Raw genomic sequence first — 24017 nt, 5'->3', positions numbered from 1 at the left:
AGGTAGGAAGAACAGGAGTCTATTTCAATGAGAATCCAAGTATCTTTCTGGAGAAGAATTCATTCTTAGGGGAGAAAAGGTAGGTGTGTGTGAGACTGTTTCAAGGCTTAAAATCTGTCAGCAGAAAGAAAGACTTTTGCCTGTGTCCTAGGACAAGGAGGCTACAAATGAAAGAGCGATGCAAAAATGAGCTTTCTCTGAACACCTTCCTATGACAAGAGTAATGGTGCCAAAGTTAATTGTTGCAGTACAATTGCTGGCAAAAAGAAAAAAAAAATTGGTATTAAGAGTTCTAAATGTACCTTACAGGTAACATGATCACAGACACTGTCTCTAAGGATGTTCCCTCCCAAGATTCCCCTCATCAGGTTATTCATTCACTATTCTAGGTTCTGCTGTGAAGCAATGCTGCAGACGGAATTAAGGTTACTAATCAGCTGACTTTAAGACAGAGTGAGCCCAAAGATAATCACTTCTGAGATTTTAAAAGCCAAAGGAAAATAAAAGGGAAAAGAAGAACCAGGAGAGATGAAACAGAAAGGTCAGAGGAAATCAAAGTGTGAGAAGGACCTGACCTGGCTTTTACAGTGAAGTGGACCGTGAGACGGGGCATTCATATGGTCTCTAGAAGCTGAGAATGGCCCCCACTGCTAGTCAACAAGGAAAAGAATTTCAGTCGTCTGGCCACGTAGAACTGAATATTCTCAACAACTGTAATCAGTTTGGAAGCAAATTCTTTCCCAGAGTCTCCAGTAAGGAATGCAGCTTCCCAAAGTCTTGATTTTAGTCTAGTGAATTCCACACTGGACTTCTGACCTTTCAAACTGTGAGATAATAAATTTTCTTTTAAGCTGCTAAGCTTGTGGTAACTTGTTATGGCAACAACAGAATATTAATATACTATTCTACTGTATTATAATTAATTCTTTATACTTGCCTCCTCTAGTTAATTCCCATCACTTAAGGAAAGAAGGATATCTTTGTCATTTTCTTAGTTTCTTATTTGTCTATTTCTTTTACCCCTCCTAAAGTTTCTCATCTATGTTTTTCTCAATTTTGGTATAGAAATTCTAGTACGTTTCCTTGAAAATACTTGCAATTTCTTTTCAAATACCTTTGCAAGATGTATGGTTCAAATATATTTATAAAAACGATGATGTTTAATTACTGCTGAGGTCTTTTTGCGATAGGGACATGTATTAGTCTGTTCAGTATGACATAACAGAATACCACAGACTGATGGTTTGAACAGACATTTGTTCTCACACAATTCTAAAGGTGAGAAGTCCAAGACTAAGGTACATCAAGCTTGGTTTCTGGTGAGATCCTTCTTACTGGCTTACAGATAACTGTCTTCTCACTGCGTCCTCCTCACATGGCCTTTTCTATGTCCATCAGCTCAAAGAAAAGAGAGATCTTTGGTGTCTCTTCCTCCACTTGTAAAGACACCAGCTGTGTCAGATTAGGAGCCTACTTTTATGATCTAATTTAACTTTAATCTCCTTAAAAACCCTGTATCTAAGTGCAATTATATTTGAAGTTAAGGTTGCAACATATAAATTTTGAGGTGACACCATTCAGTCCATAACAGGGCAATAAGGTCTAGCCTTATTTTCATCTCAAATAATAAGAGTTATGCTTCAAGACATGAGAAACGTGGGTTCAATCCCTGGGTCGGGAAGGTCCCCTGGAGAAGGAAATGGCAACCCACTCCAGTATTCTAGCCTGGAGAATCTAATGGACTGAGGAGCCTAGCAGGCTACAGTCTGCAGGGTCGCAAAGAGTCAGGCATGACTGAAGCGACTTAGCACGAAGGCATACGTCAAATAGGCATGCGTATATTGGGCTCATTTACAGTTCTGATACTATTCACCATCAGGTTCACTGGGGAGAACTGTGTAGACAGTCTGACATCTCTTTCAGTTCTTAGTGATCAGTTCTATTGATGCCATTTTTTATCTCATTTTATCGCTTTCAATTCGCATTTATGTTCCAGTGGAAAATCTACTGAAAAACTGTTTTGAAAAAATAAGCAAAAAGTGACATTTTAAAATGATTTTTAAAAGGATATTCCTTTCCTAATTTACAATAAAATAAATTTTGTTAGTAAATAAAATGAACATATTCACTATGGGAACCAAAATTAGAATAAAAATTAGGTCTGGTCTCCAAACTAATTTGCTCTTTTAACTGCAGTTTGTTCTCTCTTTCTTACTGGCATAGTCACACTCTGGGGGAGTGGAAAGGAATTTCTACTTTACTTTTCAGTCCACACTTTCTGGTACCTGTTTATAGGACATACCATAAAAAATCTCTAAGCAAATAATTCTTGCTTTGGATTTGTGCTTATTAAGATAATGTTCAACTAAAAATCACAGGAATAGTGTCAAATTAGAATCCTAGACAATAATACAGTGATCCTTTAAATCAGAGTTCGGCATTTTCAGTATTTTTCCTGTAAAAGGTCAGATAATAAATATTTTAGACTTTGCAGGTCACAGACTTCTCACAGTTATGCAACACTACACAGAAGCACAAGAATAACTGTACACAATTGCTGTGGATGTGGCTGTGTTTCAATAAAACTTTATTTGTAAAAATAAATCCAAGTGGTGACTGTATTTAGTTTATGCCTTTAGTTTATGAGGCCTTGATTTAAATCAAAGTGTGTTTCTGGTACCAGCAGCACCAGCAGTATCTAGGAACTTGTTTGAACCACAGTCTTAGATCTCGCCCCAGAAACACTGAATCGGAAACTCTGGGTATAGACAATTTGTGTTTTAACAAAGCCTTGTGTATGTTAATACAGATTTTCACCAACATATCACAGCTTTACTTATGAAACATTATAAGCTATTAAAAACAGTGGTGATTTCCAAATTTATAAGAACCATATAGCGTTTTTCTAGTATTAAGATACAAATTGAGACAGGAAGTTGCATTTACAGATAATGAACTCTTATATACAAAGAGTTTAGCTTTTTCCTCTTTCTGTCCTCTACTCCAAGCAGCAAATAGTGGGCTCTCTGGAAAGATTTTTTGTATAAACGAAGTCAAAAATAAGAAAAGATGAAAAATGATGTACTGACTTTCCTCATAGGGACAGATTGACAAGGAAACTGATTAACTGTGCTGACTGCTTTCTAAACACTGAATGAATGAATGAGTGAGTGATCCAAACAGGAACTAAATGATCTGACTTCTGTGAATATTAAGTTAATGTTCTCTATGCCTAAATAATTTATAAGTAGCAGAAATAGAAATATGCAAACTTTTACACACTGATGGAAACTTTTGATCACAGGTTCACATTCTTCCAATTCAGTTTGAAATGTCTCACTATTCTCTATCTCCAGAAAGTGAAAACAAAGTATTCAGAAGTTAGAAAAATTTACAACATCTAAGTGTGATTTGGGGATAAAGTTACAGAGAAACAATGTAAATGGTTCCTAAAAAAACTGCTTCTTTCTGCCTTTGTCATACCCAACCTCACCTGCCACCCTAAACTGCATCCTCCCCAAGTCAAACCTCAGCACTGAAGAGTGCCCTATGGAAACAGGCCAGACTTAGTCCAGACATGGTGAGCCTACATCCTCCATTAGAGGGCATTTCTGTTTGTTTAGGTCAATCTATCAAACATTGACGTGTGTGTGTGTGTGTATGTTTAACGGGTTCACACACACACACATATATCTCAATGTTTTACATGCAATAACTACATTATATTAGATGCTGTAATAAAATAATATCTATTTATCTTTGGGACTTTTAGCACCTATCTAGTGTTTACAACATTACTCAGCAGTGACTTCAGTGAGATGGCAGAGGAGGTTATATTAGCCTTCATCCTCTCTCTCTCAAAAAAAAGAAAAAACTTAAATATCTATCCACAAACAAAAATAATTCTGGGAAGGAGCAGCTAAGGACCTACTGCAACACAGTGGGGGCAAAAAGAATGAAGAATAACTACAAAGAACGGATCAGATCTCAGACGAGATTAATCCAAACAGTCAAAGAAATCTTGAAAAAGAACAAAACTGTAGGCATCATATTTGCAGATTTCAAACTATACTACAATGCCATAGTAATCCAAACAGTATGGTAATGGCATAAAAATTGACAGATAGACCAATGGAGGAGAACAGAGAGCCGAGAACTATTAGTAAATTTACACATTATATGGTCAACTAATTTTGAAAAGGGTGCAAGAACACAAAATGAGGAAAGGACAGTCTCTTCAAAATGAAACTGGGAAAACTGGGTATCCACATGCAAAAAAGTAAAACTGGACCCCTATCTTACACCATTTAAAAAAAATTAATGTGATATAAAGAATCTGCCTACCAATGCAGGGGATACCAGTTTGAATCTGGTCTTGGACGATTCCACACGCTTCTAAGCAACTAAGCCTGTGTACCACAACTCCTAAGCCTGTGTTCTACAATGAGAGAAACCATAACAGTGAGAAGCCCACACCCAGTAACTAGAGAGTAGATCCCACTCTTCGCAACTAGAGAAAGCTCTTGCACAGTAACAAAGACCCAGGGAAACCAAAAGTAAGTAAATTTTTTTAAAGGGGAAAAAATAAACATGATATAGGTTAAAGAATTATGTAAGACCTGAAACCATAAAACTCCTAGAAGAAAATGTAGGGGGAAATTTCCTTAATGTTGTCTTGCAGGGTTTTTTTTTTTGGATATGACACCAAAAGCGTAAGCAACAAAATAAAACTCCAGCAAGTGGGAATACATCTCACTTAAAAGCTTCTTTACTGCAAAAGAAACAACAAAATGAAAAGTCAATCTAAAGAACAGAAAAAATATTTGCAAATTATTTATAAGAGGTTGATGTCTAACCCCTTTTGAGGAACTTATATGACTCAGCAGCAAAACAAAATAATAATCTGATTGAAAATAGGCAGAGGACCTGAATAGACATTTTTCAAAAAAGATAAGTAAATGGCTAACAGGTACGCAGAAAGATGCTCAAAATAATTACTCACCAGGGAAGTAAAAATCAAAACCACAGTGATATATCACCTCACACCTGTGAGGATGGTTGTTAGCAAAAAGTCAAGGAAACAAATATTGACAAGGATGTGCAAAAAAAGGGAACCCTTGTGCACTGTTGGTGAAAATGTAAACTGGTATGGTCACTGTGCAGACAGCATGGAGAATCTTCAAAAAACTAAAAAAGAACTATCACAGGATACAGCAATCCCACTTCTGGAGAGATATATATATATATATGAAGGAAATAAAATCAGTATATCAAAAAAATACCTTCACTATGCTCAATGCAGCATTATTCACAATAACCATGACATGGAAACAACCTAAGCTTATTGGCAGATAAATGGATAAAGAAAATATGATACATATATCACATTGAAGTGAAGTGAAGTAAAAGTCACTGGTGTCCGACTCTCTGTGTGGCCCCCTGGACTATACAGTCCATGGAATTCTCTGGGCCAGAATATTGGAGTGAGCAGCCTTTCCCTTCTCCAGGGGATTTTCCCAACCCATGGATCGGACTCAGCCCTCCCACATTGCAGGCAGATTCTTTACCAGGTGAGCTACAAGGGAAGCCCAAGAATACTGGAGTAAGTAGACTATCCCTTCTCCAGGGGATCTTCCCAACCCAGGAATCGAACCAGGTTGTCCTGCATTGCAGGCGGATTCTTTACCAACTGAGCTATGAGGAAAGCCCATATATCACATCATATTTCATCACATATGTAATGAAGCATTTTTCAGCCATAAAAAAGAAAGAAATCCTGCCATTTGTGCCTGGAAGGCATTAGGCTAATTGAGATAAGCCATACAGAAAAGCAGTATTGCTTATATTTGAAACCTAAAAAAAAAAAAAACTGTCAAACTCATAGAAACAGAGAGGAGAATGGTGGTTGCCAACAAGTGGAAGGAAGAGAAAATGGGTAGATGTTGATCAAAGAGCACAAACACTCAATTATAAGATGAGAAGATCTGACAATCTAATGTACTGAAGAAAATTGAAAATGACTGTCAATTATTCAAATATTTATAAATACTGACTCTAGTTGTTTAGAACAAAGCAAACAGCAATTTATATACCTGAGTTATTTATTGAAGTATCTGACTCTTTGGATTATACAGAAGCAACTTCAGATTTCAGCTATCCAAGGCAGATCTGGTCTCAAGATATATTCAAGGAATCAGTTACTAAGTAACTTCAACCATTTCTAGTTTATGATAATCTAATTAAACACAATGAGTAATTTTGCACGAAGTTCACTATGTGTATGTACAGTGTTAAGGGTCTTTTCATTATATAATTCCATAAATACAAAGGTATTGGTTACTACAAATATGTGCTAATTGCTTTTGTTAACAGATTTCAGATTGATGACAACTGGAAATAAATAATACAAAGTTATGAATCCATTATTTTGCTTATCAATTATACAGTCAGATGGCTGCCCTTTAAAACATGATTTGGGGGAAATAGGCTAACTTAAAATTTAAAGGACTCATCCACTCATACACTGTTAATATAGTTTCAAGAATCTCACTGCTAACAATACTTTAGATGTCTGCTGAAAATGAAATGGAAATATTTTAGAATTGCTCATCATTTTTTACATTCTTCAAGCAAGAACAACATCAAGACTTTCATCTTTGGTTCAGCACAGTGTGTTATTTAGCTAAGTCAACTGAAATCTTCTTATGTAAATTATGGAAGAGAAACATTCACTTATTAACTTAATATCAATGAACAGAAGAGGTATTTGTTACAACAGATAAGGGAATCTTGTGTCTATGGCAGAAAAAGGTTGTGTTTCAATATCTTTATAACTATCAGCCCTGTGTTTGGTTAAGATAAGAGCTGTTATATTAACTATATTCATCAGAGGCAACAGTAAATAACTTGAAAAGGTGAAAAAAATAGTGAAATACTAAAATAAAAGTGGAGCTTTTATTGATTTCTTAAATTATCTTTAAAAATATCATCTTATTACTAGTTCTCCAAGAGAAACTATAATTATTTTATGAATTTCCTTAAAATAGTAAATATCAATTAAACTATTGATCCATTTATTCTTAAATCAGTGTTTTCCAGACAACATGTAAATACACAATAATATTAAAACATATAATAGCATTATGTGTCTACATACTATTAAAAATAACATTTTTAAAGCAATAAAGTTTAATCCTTTCTAAGAAGAATGTTACTTGCTATTTTAAAATTTTGAATTATTTAATATAGGAAGCTTCACTTTTGTCTCAACTTTAATATCACTGAAATAATTTTTCACACTTTAACTTTTAAAATAACTTTATGATATAAATAGATTTTTAGCTTCTCATTTGGAAATAATTTTAAACTTATGAAAAGTTCAAAAATGAGAATAGTAAAAAAGCCTACATACCTTTACAAATATTGCTAAAATTTTATCCCATTTGCTTAATAATTAGATTTGTATATGCATATATTTAAGAATCTGTGTGTGTGTATGTTTTCTGAAATATTTGAGGGTAAGTAATATACTTCATGACACTTTCCCTTAAATGTTTCAGTATGTATACCTACACTGAATAGGGTATTGTCTTACTGAACCCCAGTATAATTATTAACTTCAGCAATTAACAGATAAGTTATTTTGTATAACCAACCATCATTCTTTCAGTTTTGGTGACACAATAATGCCCTTTATAATAGTCTCTTCTTTAGTATAGTAGTATCCAAACTAGTGTTAGATACAGTGTTTAGTTGTTAAGCCTCATTTGTCTTCTTTAGGAAGGCTAGGAATGGAACATTTCCTTAGCTTTCCTTTGTTTTTATGACATTGACACTTTTAAAGAATTAGATTAGAGTCTTCTTTTTTCCAACAGATCATTTCTCATTTTAGATTTGTCTGCTATTTTCTCATGATCAGACTCAGGGTATGCATTTCCAGATAGAATACTACATTGGTGATGTTGTGTCCTCTTAGGGAGGCATTCAATGTCCATCTGCTCCTCACTGGTGATAATAATTCTGGTCACTAGCCAAGGTGTCCTCTGATTTTCTGACTGAATAATTACTATTTTTTCTCTTGTAAGTAAGAACAATTCTGGGGGAAACTCCTTAGGACTATGCAACTATACTGATTCTCTAGACTTAGAATTCGCTTAAAATTCTTTCCTCTTCAGATCTTTACTATAATGGTCACAAAGGCCAATTTTCCAACTCCATCATTCCCTCCACATTTACAACTCAATCCTCAGTATTCTACTGTAAGAACCTCCCTTCTCTAGCATTCATTCATTCATTCATCAGCTGATCATCTGGGTATACTTGTAGATTCTATTGCTTTTTTCACTGGATTAGAATTATTCACTCTAATTATTCTGGTGCTCAAATTTTCCCATATTTAGCCAGTAAGAGCCCTTTCAAACAGGATCCTATGTCCTGTAACACATGTATTTCTTTTTTCGGTGTTATGTATTTTATTATTTTATTACAGTAGCACAAAATAAGCACATTGAACATATCTTCCAGTAAAAAGAACTCGCAGTACTTTTCAGTTCAGTTCAGTTCAGTTCAGTCTCTCGGTCATGTCCGACTCTTTGCGACCCCATGAATCGCAGCACACCAGGCCTCCCTGTCCACCACAAACTCCCGGAGTTTACTCAAACTCATGCCCATCGAGTCGGTGATGCCATCCAGCCATCTCATCCTCTGTCGTCCCCTTCTCCTCCTGCCCCTAATCCCTCCCAGCATCAGGGTCTTTTCCAATGAGTCAACTCTTCGCAGGAGGTGGCCAAAGTATTGGAGTTTCAGCTTCAGCATCAGCCCTTCCAATGAACACCCAGGACTGATCTCCTTTAGGGTGGACTGGTTGGATCTTCTTGCAGTCCAAGGGACTCTCAAGAGTCTTCTCCATCATAGGTAAAAAGCATCAATTTTTCGGCGCTCAGCTTTCTTCACAGTCCAACTCACATCCATACATGACCACTGGAAAAACCATAGCCTTGACCAGACAGACTTTGTTGGCAAAGTAATGTCTCTGCTTTCTAACATGCTATCTAGGTTGGTCATCACTTCCATCCAAGGAGTAAGCGTCTTTTAATTTCATGGCTGCAGTCACCATCTGCAGTGATTTTGGAGCCCCCAAAAATAAAGTCTGACCCTGTTTCCACTGTCTCCCCATCTATTTCCTATGAGGTGATGGGACCAGATGCCATGATCTTAGTTTTCTGAATGTTAAGCTTTAAGCCAACTTTTTCACTCTCCTCTTTCACTTTCATTAAGAGGCTTTTTAGTTCCTCTTCGCTTTCTGCCATAAGGGTGGTGTCATCTGCATATCTGAGGTGATTGATATTTCTCCCGGCAGTCTTGATTCCAGCTTGTGCTTCTTCCAGCCCAGCGTTTCTCATGATGTACTCTGCATATAAGTTAAATAAGCAGGGTGACAATATACAGCCTTGACATACTCCTTTTCTTATTTGGAACCAGTCTGTTGTTCCATGTCCAGTTCTAACTGTTGCTTCCTGACCTGCATACAGGTTTCTCAAGTACTTTTAGCTATTTAAAAAACATTTTCTTCTATTTTTATTGAGATGTAATTGACATATAACACTGCATAAACTTAAGCATAATTATTTGACTTTGATATTTATATACATTTCAAAATGATCACAAGGATCAGTCTAGTTGCAATATGTCACTATCCAAAGATATTACACAGTTATTGACTGTCATCCCCAGCCTGTACATTCATACCCATGAATCATTTATTTTGCAACTGGAAATTTGTACTGTTTAATCTCTCTCACCTATTTCTTTGCTCCCCATTGTAACACATGCATATTTTTCCCTCCTCCCTCCCTCTATCCATCCCTCCTTCCTCTTCTTGTTCCCTCTTTTTTTTTTTTCTTCTTTCTTACCTTACAGCATAAAGACTTTATTACACTTACCTGTTTCCTTCTTGGAATCAGCCATTTCTCCAAAGAGCCATTATGGTGGGGAAAAGTATTAAGAGGTCAATATATGGATTCTGGGTGTGGTCTCCAAATGCATTGTGACAAGGGTTAAGAACTAGTAAAATCCTATCAGACAGTTGAATCAGTTCTTTGACTAAATTAGATCTGGTTTATGTCTAGTTCTATTTTATTATACTATATCTTGAGATTTCATACAGATAATAAAAATAGTGTGGTGATTTTCTGACTCCCTTAAAAAAACTTTTAAAGATATTTATGCAGATTTGTGGTTACCAGAGGCGGAGGTGGGGGGAAGGTGAACTAGATGAAAGCAATCACTTTCAGTTACAAGATAAATAAGTACTAGAGATGTTATGTACAATATGATAAGTATAACTGATACCACAGTATGTTATATATGAACGTTAAGACAGTAAATCCTAAGAGCTCTCGTCACAAAGTTTTTTTTCTTTCTCTTTAATTTTGTTTCTACGCAAGATGATGAATATTCATTAAACTTAATGTAATAAACATTTTATTATATATTTACATAAAATCATTGTGCTATACACCTTAAACTTACACAGCACTAGATGTCAATTATATCTCAATAAAACTGGAGGATAAAAACATAAAGATATTTATGCTGACACCATGTGGCACTCTTCAAAGGTACATGGAAATCATTAGACTTTTCACAGTATCTCTTTACAGAGTTCAGATCAATCCAAAAGGAAAATGCGTTCTTTGACAGAATGGGAAATTCCTGTAACTCTTCTGATGAAGGAATAAATTATTCAATATTTTCATGCCCTAAATTTCCCCTAATGCCCCAACCCACCTCAAAAAGAAATTGAAACTCCACATTTACATATCTACACATATCAATACGAGTTTCACTGTAATCTGTCTCATCAAGGTGTGCAATTAAATACAAGAATCTGTTGCATTCTCTCCAAGGTGAGCTATTTAGCAGTGAGGCTTCATTACAAATTGTTTCATTTTCTTGAGAAAACCTGCTTTTCTTAACAAATGTGACCCCCACTTTTGTCAAGACTAGAATATGGCTCCATTTTAATACTCATTAGATTTGTGATTTCTTGACTGATAACCACTTTCCCTATTAGAGAGGAGACTCTTGAGTTCAGAGGCCAGCATGTCACCAGGGCTATTATACTGCAGAACTCAAAGAAAGATTTGCTAACTTTCTAAAGGGACCGTGATCCAACATGGAATATGTAGACAGCATTATTATAAATTGTGAGTGTGTAGGTGGACGTCTCAGCCAAAGACCAAAGATCATGTTGGAATTTCAGTGGAAGAGTTGGGGAAACTAAAGAAAATTTTGTAGGGTAAATTATAAGTTACTTCAACTTAGTGTTTTATTACTTCATAGGTTTCCAGCATTTTGACAGGTGAAGTTTTTGATTTGCTCAAAAATTCATCCTTGTCTCAGACTCCTTTCTACTCACAACTAACAGACAATGCCATGCAGCACAAGCCTTATCATACCCACACCCACCTAGGGGATGCATGTAATAAAGGGCTGGAGATTAGAGTAAATATCCAAATTTACACTATTTGGAGTATAAATCCAATGGGATTTAAAATTTGTTTGAGAGATGAGTGAAAGTTGCTCAGTAGTGTCTGACTCTTTGGGACCCCATGGACTATAACCTGCCAGGCTCCTCTGTCCATGGAATTCTCCAGGCAAGAATACTGGAGTGGGTAACCATTCCCTTCTCCAGGGGATCTTCCCAACCCAGGGGATCTTCCCAACGCAGGGACTGAAGCCAGATGTCCCGCACTGCAGGCAGATTCTTTACCATCTGAGCCACCAGGGAAGCCCCAAATTTAAAATGTTTAAATCCCAGTTAATAAAGCAGTTTTGTTTTTTAGTAATTAGATAATAACATAATCTGGTATTGTAACGACTTTTTGCTCTTTGTGGTGGAATTAGCATGGTCTTGCTAGGAATGCGATTTCAAATTCAAAACACAAACCTCTCTCGCTTAGATTTTGGAAAACACTGTGCAGATTGACTCTGAGTTCTTGATTTTGAATAGCATGTCACCTTTTCTACTTGTTTAAAAAGAGAACTGAGTCAGGAACCAAAGGACTAAGGAGCAGATGTTAAAGAAAAGTCAGTAGAGACCATTATAAGGTAAAACTTCTGGTAATCAGCATCATCATTTTATGGAAGTAATGAGGAATTATTTTCTCCTTTCTCTTCATTATCTTCTCTACTATCTGCTGATAGTAGGTACAGCAAAAATCAAGAACATGAGATATCAGAGATATATTTTAAAAATCCAATGACTGTTTATGAAGGATAGATATATACAGAGAATTCATGCAGTGTATCTGGACAGACCAGATGGTAACAACAGTATTAACAATGACTATGCAATAACACCAACAACATTTTAGCACATACCACATACACAGTGATATGCAAACATGCACATAGTCTTATTTAAATGGACTTTTCAGTTTTATGATGGTGAAGCAGCTAATACTCTCCCCATGTTATAGAGGATGGTACTGAGGCAAGTGAAGAAAAGACAGTAAGTGAAAGAAACAACATTTAAACGTGTTACTCCAAAGCTAATGGACTCCTCCCAATTAACAGTGTAGATTCTAGATAGAGAAGCAATTTACAACTTATATTTCTACAATGAAGAATTTCTCCCATGTCATGCTCTATATCAAACTCTGGTTATTCTTTTAAAATCAATTATTTACTGAATATTTACTCAGGTGAGTGAATAATGTCTTCCAAATAATAATAATCATATATCTAAGAGTTAAATGGTGCTTGCAATATATCAAACACTGTTCCAATGTGTTCAGTTCAGGTCAGTTCAGTCAGTCATGTCCGACTCTTTGAGACCCCATGGACTGTAGCACACCAGGCCTCCCTGTCCATCACCAACTCCTGGAGTTTACTCAAACTCACGCCCATTGAGTTGGTGATGCCATCCAACCATCTCATCCTCTGTCATTCCCTTTTTCTCCTGCCTTCAATCTTTCCCAGCATCAGGGTCTTTTCAAACGAGTCAGCTCTTCACATCAGGTGGCCAAAGTATTGGAGTTTCAGCTTCAGCATCAGTCCTTCCAATGAATATTCAGGACTGATTTCCTTTAGGATTGACTGGTTGGATCTCCTTTCAGTCCAAGGGACTCTCAAGAGTCTTCTCCAACACCATAGATCAAAAGCATCAATTTTTCGGCGCTCAGCTTTCTTTACAGTCCTACTCTCACATCCATACGTGACTCTGGATAAACCATAGCCTTGACCAGACGGACCTTTGTTGGCAAAGTAACATCTCTGCTTTTTAACATGCTGTCTAGGTTGGTCATAACTTTTCTCTCAAGGAATAAGCCTTTTTAAGTTTCATTGTGTAGCCTTACTCAAATTTCATGATTATCCATGGTAAATATTTATTTCAATATTAAAAATATGTGTACTTTTATCACATACGGATATAGATTCAGAAAGGTTTTTTGGTTTTTGTATTTTTTTTTTTACTGTATTAAGTCCACTTGACTAATTAAATAACCCTGGGAAAAACAGGAAATAATATCATCAAAATAAATTTATAAGAGTTCCCATATGATACACTATTCCCTGCTTATAGAGATTTCCCAGAGGGAAATTGAGTTTTTCTATTGTGATTTCATAAGTATTTGGAGAAATATCTGCCTTGCAATCTATATATATTGCAATTATAAAATATTTCTATTTAGAATTCTTTGTACTTATATCCTGCCTATTAAAAAACATTGTATTTTTAATATCACCCCCTAATACACATTTTAGCATTAAAATTACAAGCTAATTATAAGCCAAAAATGACAGACAGAGGCATGAAATAGCATAGCATTTCTTATTTTATAGACATGAATCTGTGGAGAAAAGAAAGAGCATCAGGTTTTTTAACCTTCTCTGCCTTCTCATCACTGTGCTGTACCATATATTTTCCTTCATCAGATTATAAATGCTCCTTAGAACATTCATTCACTCATCCATTCTTTTATTTAATACTTCCTATGCATCATGCAATATTTCAGACACTTTGGGGACTCAGTTACAAAAATCCCTTGTCCCAACAGAATAACATCCCAGTGCAATCATAAACACAACAACACACATAAAAATATGGACTTTAATGCCAAGTGGACTTTTTATAAAGTACACTAAGAAAAAGAAATCAATATAATTATTTTCCTCACAATTTTAATGTAAAACTGAATTGCAACAGGGAAGACAGTGGTAAGGCCATACCATTACTCTGCTGTCAAGAGAAGTAGGATGTGATTATATACTCCCGAGTCCTTCTCTGTAGTATAGTTTTCTAAATTTCATTTGCTGAAAGAAAGGAAACACTTTGTATGGTTTATGGTTCCATTTAAATTACAGACTTGTGAAATCACTTTTGTGAAAACTCTTGTTAATCAAGTTTTTTGTAAGGAGAAGGATTAACTCATTCAGCCTCTATATCCTATAAATGCCTGGCTTCCCAGGATACTCCCTCTGTACTCAGAAATAGCTTGCCAGGAGAACTTAACTGTATGTCAATGAATATAAATATATACTTTTTTCTTAAGTGGGTTAAGGTAAGCAGCAGGTATATTTTCACTGCCATAAAATATTAATTTCAGAGAGGCAAAATGCTACTGTCAGACAGGCCTTGTTCTGTTACTTTTAGGTGTTGCTAACAGCTGTCGTTCAGTCACTAAGTCATGTCCGACTCTTTGCAACTCCCAGACTGCATCATGCCAGGCTCCTCTGTCCTTCACTGTCTCCCAGCTTTGCTCAAATTCATGTCCATTGAGTCAGTGATGCTATCCAACCATCTCATCCTCTGCTGCCCCCTTCTCCTGCTGCCTTCAATCTCTCCCAGCATCAGGATCTTTTTCAACAAGTCGGCTCTTCGCATCAGGTAGTCAAAGTATTAGAGCTTCAGCTTCACCATCAGTCCTTCCAATGAATATTCAGGGGTGATTTCCTTTAGGATTGACTAGTTTGATCTCCTTGCTGTCCAAGGGACTCTCAAGAGTCTTCTCCAGTCCTACAATTCAAAAGCATAAATTCTTCCGTGCTCACTCAGCCTTCTTTATGGCCCAGCTCTCACATTTGCACATGGCTACTGGAAACACCATAGCTTTGACTATACAGACCTCTGTTGGCAAAGTGATGTCTCTGGTTTTTAATACGCCATCTAGGTTTGTCTTCACTTTACTTCCAAGGAGTAAGCGTCTTTTATTTCATGATGGCAGTCACCGTGCACAATGATTCTGGAGCCCAGGAAAATAAAATTTGACACTGCTTCCAATTTTTCCCCTTACAGAGATTTTGTTAACTGCAGGACTGCCCCCCAAATTTTTCTTTTATGAGACTTCACTCAATTATGTTATTTATTTTTTAAGAATTTTGTGATGCAGATGATTTTTAAAGCCTTTATTGAATATGTTACAATATTGCTTCTGTTTTATGTTTGGCTTTTTGGCCACAAGACGTGTGAGATTTTAGCTCCCTGACCAGGAAGGGAACCTCTACCCCCTGCAATGAAAGTTCAATTCAGTCACTCAGTCATGTCTAACTCTTTGCGACCCCATGGACTGCAGCATGCCAGGCTTTGCTGTCCATCACCAACTCCCAGAGCTTGTTCAAACTCGTGTCCATCAAGTCGGTGATGCCATCCAACCATCTCATCCTCTGTCATCCCCTTCTCCTCCTGCCTTCAATTTTTCCCAGCATCAGGGTCTTTTCCAATAAGTCAGTTCTTCACATCAGATGATCAAAGTATTGGAACTTCAGTATCAGTCCTTCCAATGAATATTCAGGACTGATTTCCTTTAGGATGGACTGGTTGGTTCTCCTTGCAGTCCAAGGGACTCTCAAGAGTCTTCAACACCACAGTTCAAAAGCAAAGCATCAATTCTTTGGCACTCAGCTTTCTTTAAGGTCCAACTCTTACATCCTTATGTAACTACTGGAAAAACCACAGCTTTGACTAGGCGGACCTTTGTCGGCAAAGTCTTAACTACCAGACCACCAGGTAAGTCCCCATACCCAAGTATTTTAGATTTGTTCTCACAATTAGTCTACTTGCCAATACATTCTCTTTACTCTTGTGAATAATCTTATCCTATGTTTACTCCCAGACTTGAGATTTATTAGATTTCCAGTGCCCTGAAAATTAGCCAAATCCCTCAGCTTAGGTCCTCACAAAGGAAGAATACTCAGGACAGTCCTGAAGTTGGATAGTTTGAGTTTTCATGAAGAAGGATCTTTTGTTCTCCTCCCAGGAACTAAATAAAATGTGTCACTAGGCCAGCTCCTGGAGCCAAAGTTAGGAGTCAAGTCAAGGCCACTTAAATGAGAAATAGGTAAGTTTTTAAAAGAGAAAAAAGAAAACAAGTAACTGTCTCTGACTATTATTCTTGAATCATAATCATTTTGATGCTACTTGTGTTTTCTATGATAATTTCATCTTTTCTCATTTTGTAGAAATATGGTGAAGTCACTCTACTTCAAATATACTAATTATTCAGCCCACATATTTCCTGACTTATTCGTGTTTTGTCCCATAGTTGAATTAATTGGATGCCTGCTTCTAGATTACACCCCAGCTCAAGATTCTGAGGATCTAGTAGATATCTGTGACAGTGGATATTAATTCAGCCCCAGCCATACTTTCTGAGACTCATGATTGTGGGCACTAGTCTAGTGCCAACATGGCACCCGAGGTCTGAGAGACAAGGACCTGCCTTGCCTCTGTTTCTGAGTTTTTGTTCTACTGAATACACAGTGTCCCCTAGAACTAAAACCCTTCCAAGCTCCTACCAATTCCTGTTCCAGCACCTGGAAATTTCTCCCTAAATTTCTTACCAGTGTCTGGATCACTGCTGCCCATAGAATAGTTAATACATTTTGGTAGGCATCTGGAGAATTGTATGATTATAACATTATACTTCTAAAACTAGCCTCATCACCAGTGTTTGCTTTCTGGAAGTTTTGTATTTTTGACTTAAGAGAGTACATTTTAAAATCAAAACATCTCATAAATGTTTTACTCTAGGAGTCAAACACCTCATTATATATTTTTTCTTTAAAGTTGAAGTACTTGTTCTTTAAAGGATGTAATCAGAAAGGAAGACTATAATAGTATTCTTAAAAGGATACGAAGTTTTGACTTTGTTTATATTTATTGGAATAATACTTTGACTTGTTCAAGTTAAAATCAATGGAGAAGTATTTTTACTCAGAAGAAGGGAACCAAACAATTTGAAATCTCAGCATCTTAAAGAAAGTGAGGTAGAAATATTGTCCTGTAAAGGATGTTAAGAAATACTCAAGCATCTCTAAGAAATATTCCTATTTCTAGGAAATACTGCAAGGAAAAAAAGTGAAAGTATGTTCTATTGCTTGAAACTATGAAGAGCCAAGATTTTTCATAACTGAAAATATGAAGACATTTCACCAAGTCAAGAAGCTAGTACATTATCTAGTACTTCACAAAGGTTTTTATCATCATCATCAGACAGAAAAGTCTCACAAGTAGATGAGAAAAAGAATAAATGAAGAATGAACACTGCTGAATAGTACTATAAAAGCAGGCAAATTTACAGGAGTATTCATGTTAATACAATGATTTTAAAATATCTGACTTTAATAAAATGGTAAAAGCTTAAGAAACAGGCATGCATCTTAAAAATTTATATCCTAAAAATAGTCATAAATTATGAGTTGTTATTCAGATAATAGTAACACTTGACAATTCTTGATACTGAGACACAAGAGAAATTTTTCCTATGGATAATTGTTAAGAGGGTATAATATAAGAACATTCTTAAATACAATAACAAATATAACATTTCTTTTAATACTTTTAACATCCCTCAATGTAAAGCAATGTCTATTCAATAAAAACAAAAACGGTTCCATAAAAGAGACACTGTGGAGATTAGTGGGTTTAAAACAATATAGTTGAGGCATACATTTCTGTTGGTCTTGTTTAATCTATAAAGCGAAGTCGCTCAGTCGTGTCTGACTCTTTGCAACCCCATGGTCTGTAGCCCACCAGGCTCCTCCACCCATGGGATTTTCAGGCAAGAATACTGGAGTGGGTTGCCATTTCTTTCTCCAGGGGATCTTCCTGACTCAGGGATGGAACCCGTGTCTCCCACATTGTAGGCAGACGCTTTACAGTCTGAGCCACCAGGAAAGGTTAATCTATGGACACATATTAGAGCAAATTTTCTAGATTTTTTTGAAAATCAGATTGATGAGAATGGGGAGAGGGGAGGGAGTGATAGAACAACTCCAAAGAGAGATACACACTAGCACAGTCATTTACACACAGGTACAGTATTTCAATAAATTCCATGATACACAGCCACAGACTACACAGACTATTGCTTTTCAAATGACAGATCTCCGCCCATCAGAAGCTTACTAATTAACTTAATGGGCTGGAAATTGCAATTTAAATAAAGCAGTGGGAGGTGGGGGGGAGCAGATATGGTAAAGTTCTGACACTGGTATTATAGTTTTGGAATAGTGGATGAATCTACCTTAATTTATCCATAATTCAGACAGGAAAATAAAAAGAGCAAACTCAAAAACCTCTGGACAGTTATAAAAACACACCCCACAGACCTCACCATGTGGGCATACAGGGACAGCCATAAAGACTTGCAGGATCCAGAGAGAATTAGCATCAGAGTGACAGGAAGTGGAGGGAAAAGGAATGGGCTTTGTTGACCTGAGACAGACAGACTGCCAGATATGTCTCCTGCAAAGGCAGATTTATTGGGGATCAACAAAGAATTGCAGTTTAAGGTCTGAGACCATGGCCAGTCACTGGCAAGTCTTCCCCACACCAAGGGAAGGAACATTTTTATTGAGAGGAAAAGGAAATTGGGAGTCTTGCAGTAAACAGAGTCCACGGCTTTTCATTGGTCGAGTCCTTGCCAGCAAAGGAAAGTCGTCTTGATTTCTTCCTGTTGGGCTCTACCATTGTCCCAGGGTGTGAGAGCGCCCCCTTCTGGTCTCTCAACTCTATTTAATTGAGGTTTCTATTTATTAATTTTATACAGATTGATGGCCCTAAGAATAAACAAAATGCTGGAAACTGTGGCAGGCCAATATGAGTGTAGAAGCTGAAACCAGCCAAAGTTTCTTCAAGACCCAACTTACAAATAAGGGCAGCGTGTTCAAATGTGATGTGATCTGATGGTGTCTGAACCAGCCTGAACCTATAGGTTATTAAATGAACATACCAAACCACCTCCCAATTTTAGAAGTACAATGTTATAATCATACAAAGAAAAAAGCTTTTCATTTAACTTAAAATTTTGACAATTATGGCAGGGCAGCCATACCAAGACTATTCGGGACTAATAAGAATTAACTAGAATTCTATCACATTTCATCAATTTTAAAGAGGTATATATATTTTTTTCATATTTTAACATCTCTAAATCATCATGGTTCTCACATTTTACAGTCTTACAATTAATTCCAGCACTTTTCCTTTGTTCATACATTAAATGAATAATTAAATTATGTGTCTTACAAACAGTGGCATCTTAGATATGAAGGCTGATAGCATTTTCTTATCGGCATGATTCATCATATGCTTTACCAATTAAGAGTCATTATTTTCTACTCAAAGTAAAGATGTCTGACCAGTACAGTAGAATTCAATGCTACTTTGACCAATAGACAGTAAAAATAATACACTTACTGTTCGGGATAAAGAAAATCTCCTAGTTATGGAAAATATTTGATCACTTGAATTGTACTTTTTATTTCCAAATATTTTAAGAATGCAATAGCTGAGATAGAAAATGTCTATGATTATGATATATCGATTGCTCTATAAATGTTGGTCTTAGAGAAATGTGGGGGAAGGTAGAAATTTGAATAAAATTGAAAACAAGATTCACAGTGCTAATATCATTTACATGACTGGTGCCTGCTGCCATTATATGAATTTTTTTCTTTGATGCTAATAAACAATAGAAAGCATGATGACTTATTTTAAGTTAATACATTAAGTACAAATAATATAAATAGAAATTGTAACTTATGGTACTTTTATGACTGTCATTATTTTTTATATAATTATGTGATATTTTATCAGCCAATGTATTAGTCTGGAACTAATCAAGAAACAAAAGTCACATAGTAATATACATTCGTTGTTGTTGATTAGTCTTTAAGCCATGTCTGACTCTTTTTGGACCCCATGGACCCCAGGCCTCTCTGTCCACGGGATTTCCCAGGCTAGAACACTGAAGTGGGTTGCCATTTCCTTCTCTGTGGGAACTTCATAACCCAGGGATTGAACCCCAGTCTCCTGCATTAGCAAGCGGGTTCTTTACCACTGATCCATCAGGAAAGCCCACAAATACTGTTGTTTAGTCACTAAGTTGTAATTTAAATAGGAAGTGTTTAATATAAAGAATTACCACGGTATGACATACTAAAAGGTATGCTGAGACTGAGCGGATGTACTTAAGGAAGGACAGGCTTGGAAGAATGGCCCCCTTCTGAGGCTGAGGTTCAGACCTAAGTCAAAAAGGTATGATGCGAGCCAGCGTAGGGCAGAGACTGGCTGCAGGCCTGTCCTAAGGTGTCCACTGTTGCCAGAGATGCAAGACAGAGCCCCTCAGCGGGCAGGAGAGCCACAGCCATGGGAGAGCGTGCAATGGGAGTTAAGGACGCTGTTGCAGGAGAGAAACCTGGAGTGCCGGTGCGAACATGGGGAGGAGGGCAGAAGGATGCCCACCTTGCCCAGGCTGGGGACACAAGCCTCTCAGGAACTTGCTTCAGGGTGCAGGGTGGGGCGAGTTGCACTGCATGACCTCACAAACCCACAACACTTGAGTACCCCTGCAGCCCGAGCAAGCGAAGGAAAACCACCCACACAGGAACCACAGAGAGTTACTCCCTTCCTTGGCAGGGTCCCTCCCACTCCCTCTACGGACAAAACTGGCATCATGTTCGCTGAAAACAAAAAATGCTTGCAGAGTTCAGTATGGGCTCTCAGAACAGGTAGTGAAGGGTGCTGAAAGGCGATACATTGATAACTGGTAGCCCTGAAGTGTCTGCTCTAGGAAAGGTGTTGTATCCCTGAGTTAGATACTGGGGAAAGCACTATCATTAGGAAGCTGCATGGTGTACCAGAAAGAGGAGAATCAAAAGGAGAGAAACAGACAGAAATTGTGCACTGGGAGAACAGTCCTAGAAATCCAGGGCCCCAGGTAGTTAGAGTACAAATACCTTTCATTTGTTTAATATTTTAAGAATTTTATAAAATGCAACATATTATTTCATTTTGATCCCCAAAATCATCCTTGAGATTAGTTGTGTTAGTACTGTTGTTATTTAGTCCCTAAATCATGCCCGACTCTTTCTGTGACCCCATGGACTGTATGTAGCCCTCCAGGCTGCTCTGTCCATAGGATTTCCCAGGCAAGAATACTGGGGTGGATTGCCATTTCCTTCTCCAGGGAGATCTCAACTCAGGGATCGAAACCAAGTCTCTTGCACTGGCAGGACAGTTCTTTACCACTGTGCCGCCAGGGAAGCCCGTATTTTTATTACCAATTTTTAAATGAGAAAACTATGGCCCAGAGTCATTAACAGACTCACCAAAGTACCAAAGCTAGTGAATAGCAGAGGATTTTATCTTAAATTCTGAAAAAACACCTGTATAGCACTGTGGGCTTTGATAGTGAAATTAGGCTAGACTGCCCCAGGGTCCAAGTACCCAGAAAAATGCTGCAAATTACAAAGGAGTCTATCAGCAAACAATTAAGACTGTACTCTACTAGTCTAGCCATCTTTACAAGAGAGCAGATACTTCTCTCCTCTGCAGTTGTTCTGGGTAATCCTCATCTTCTTTCAGCACCCCGACTACACACAGACACACACACAAACACAAATACACCCCACACACTCGTGGGCACAATGATAATGCTTATCCTGGCAACTTTCAAACATCTAGCATTAAACCTTATCAAAATAATCCTCGGCTGCCTTTAGTTTTGGTTTTTCAAAAAAAAAAAATTAAAGTGTATCCATTCTGGGAAGAAGGAACAGATTACACAAAGGTAAAAGTCAACTCACAAATGTTCATTAGATCTGCTAGGTATTAAAATGCCCGCTATTTTCCTTGACTCAGTGAGTTCTTTCCTTATTTATGTAATTGTAATGTCATGTAATTCACATCAGTTTCAATCCATATAGCCTTCAACTTCACTCACATCTTTAGTACTACTACACCCTGCTCTAAGTATTGAAATTATATCTGAGGGTTGAACATATCAGTGTTAAGGGCAAAAAAGCCCCAAATTTGTCTCTTGTCTAAAATATCCAGATACTAAAAAGGAAAACTCTACTGTTTGAATAACACAGATAACTTCCTGTACCTTCCAAATCCCTTTATTTATTTTCTAAATGAATACCATCAACTGTACGGTTGTTCTTTTTTTCCCCCTTTCTTCGGGTATTTATGGTACAATTAAACTGTAACTCTTATGGCACTCACTGCCCACTGGTGTTTTCCGGAGCTTTCTCATTCTTTGGTTTCCTCCATAGGCATTTCATTATTACTAAATACCACTACCAGAGAGTTAGGCAGGATGAAGGTAAGTCAGTGAAACTAAAAACCGGCTGTGGTAAAAATTTCTAAAAATAGCTGAAGCCATCGACTAATTTATAAATAGAGTTCTGATTATCTAGTGATCAACAGCAGAAATAATTTAAAATGTGTAGTCTTCAGAATCTTTGAGTGAGTGAACACAGTTATGATAATGAAGAGAAAGGAGCAAAGAGGATCTCTTTGGGTTGCTCCCCTCTCTTCTGCATAACTTTTTCACATCCGCATAAATCTCATACTTAAAGCAATTTACAAAATACCAAAATTCGATATAAAACCTAAGTATTCTAAATTATTTGAAATAAAATAGCTCTTTTTTTTTTAATTGGGGAATTGTAACATGGGGCTTTGGGGACAGGATTTTTTAAAAATAGTGTTATGTTCTTTTTTTAAAAGCTGTTTTAACATTAGAAGGAGAATTTCCTGATGTGTCTGTAAAGCTGCAAAAGCTACACTGGTAACAGCAAGGAGAGCCAAATTGTGTTCTACGGAATGAATGGTACAGGTTAGAAACGATAGAATGAAAACAGCTCTGTCAGGGAATATTAAATTTATTTTTAGAAACATATTTAGTACAACAAAGGTTATTATTACTCAGTGGAAGAAAATAACTCCACGTACTCAGTCTAAAAACAAAAGGTATTTGAAAATATAAAGTTTACAAGAGTAATCTAATCCCAGGACACAGATGGATCTATACAAAGAAAGCTTTTCAATCATCATCTATTCTGTTTTTTTCAGATGCTTCTCCACCCAACCTGACAAGTAGGGGAATTTGCCCCACTCTCCTCTGAAGAGCAACATACATTTTCAGGTAAAAAAAAAAAAAGTGTTGACATATTTATTACTGTTGGATGATATCTTATTTTTTTTTTTTACTATTTTAAAAACTTTCCAAAAAATTAATAAATAAATAAAAACTTTCCATTCCAAATATTTAACATTGGAAAATATGATTTTGTTGAAACAATATTTTCTCATCTTAAATTATGAAATCTATAGGATTTTACTTAACTGTTTTTCCTGGTTTCAGGTAAACCCCCAATATTTGCTACTGACACAAAATGACAACAAATAACACAGTCCCTCAGCTATTTGTAAAGCAGTTTTCTAAGGTATCTAGAATTTTTAAATGGCTGTATTTAGTGCCATGTGCTATATCTGATGTGAACCACACCTTGAAACTAAAAAGTTTTTTTTAACTTTTTAGTTACCTAGACATCAGAATTAATAGTTAATTCTGAATAAATCAGTTCTGACTATTCTGGGCAAACAAACTTTTGGACTATATGTTTTCATTAGCATTACTTAAGAAATGTTGGCAGAATTTTTTCATCAAAAATCGTTAGGATTATAATTCCTATGCATAGGGATAGAATGATTCTGTTAA

At 36.6% G+C, this 24017-nt stretch overlaps 1 long non-coding RNA gene across 1 annotated transcript in view; it reads left to right on the top strand.

Annotated features, from left to right (window-relative positions):
* The window catches only part of LOC139036242 (uncharacterized), a 62473-nt gene extending 39031 nt beyond the window's left edge, over positions 1–23442 (top strand). The window contains exon 3 of the long non-coding RNA XR_011488948.1: positions 23369–23442. This is a non-coding gene — a long non-coding RNA (uncharacterized lncRNA). The remainder of the gene's footprint in view (positions 1–23368) is intronic.
* Positions 23443–24017: the final 575 nt, after the last annotated feature.

Source organism: Odocoileus virginianus, chromosome 8, assembly GCF_023699985.2.
Source record: "Odocoileus virginianus isolate 20LAN1187 ecotype Illinois chromosome 8, Ovbor_1.2, whole genome shotgun sequence".
In the NCBI taxonomy this organism is placed as follows: domain Eukaryota; kingdom Metazoa; phylum Chordata; class Mammalia; order Artiodactyla; family Cervidae; genus Odocoileus; species Odocoileus virginianus.
This window is presented reverse-complemented; position numbering and strand designations above follow the sequence as displayed.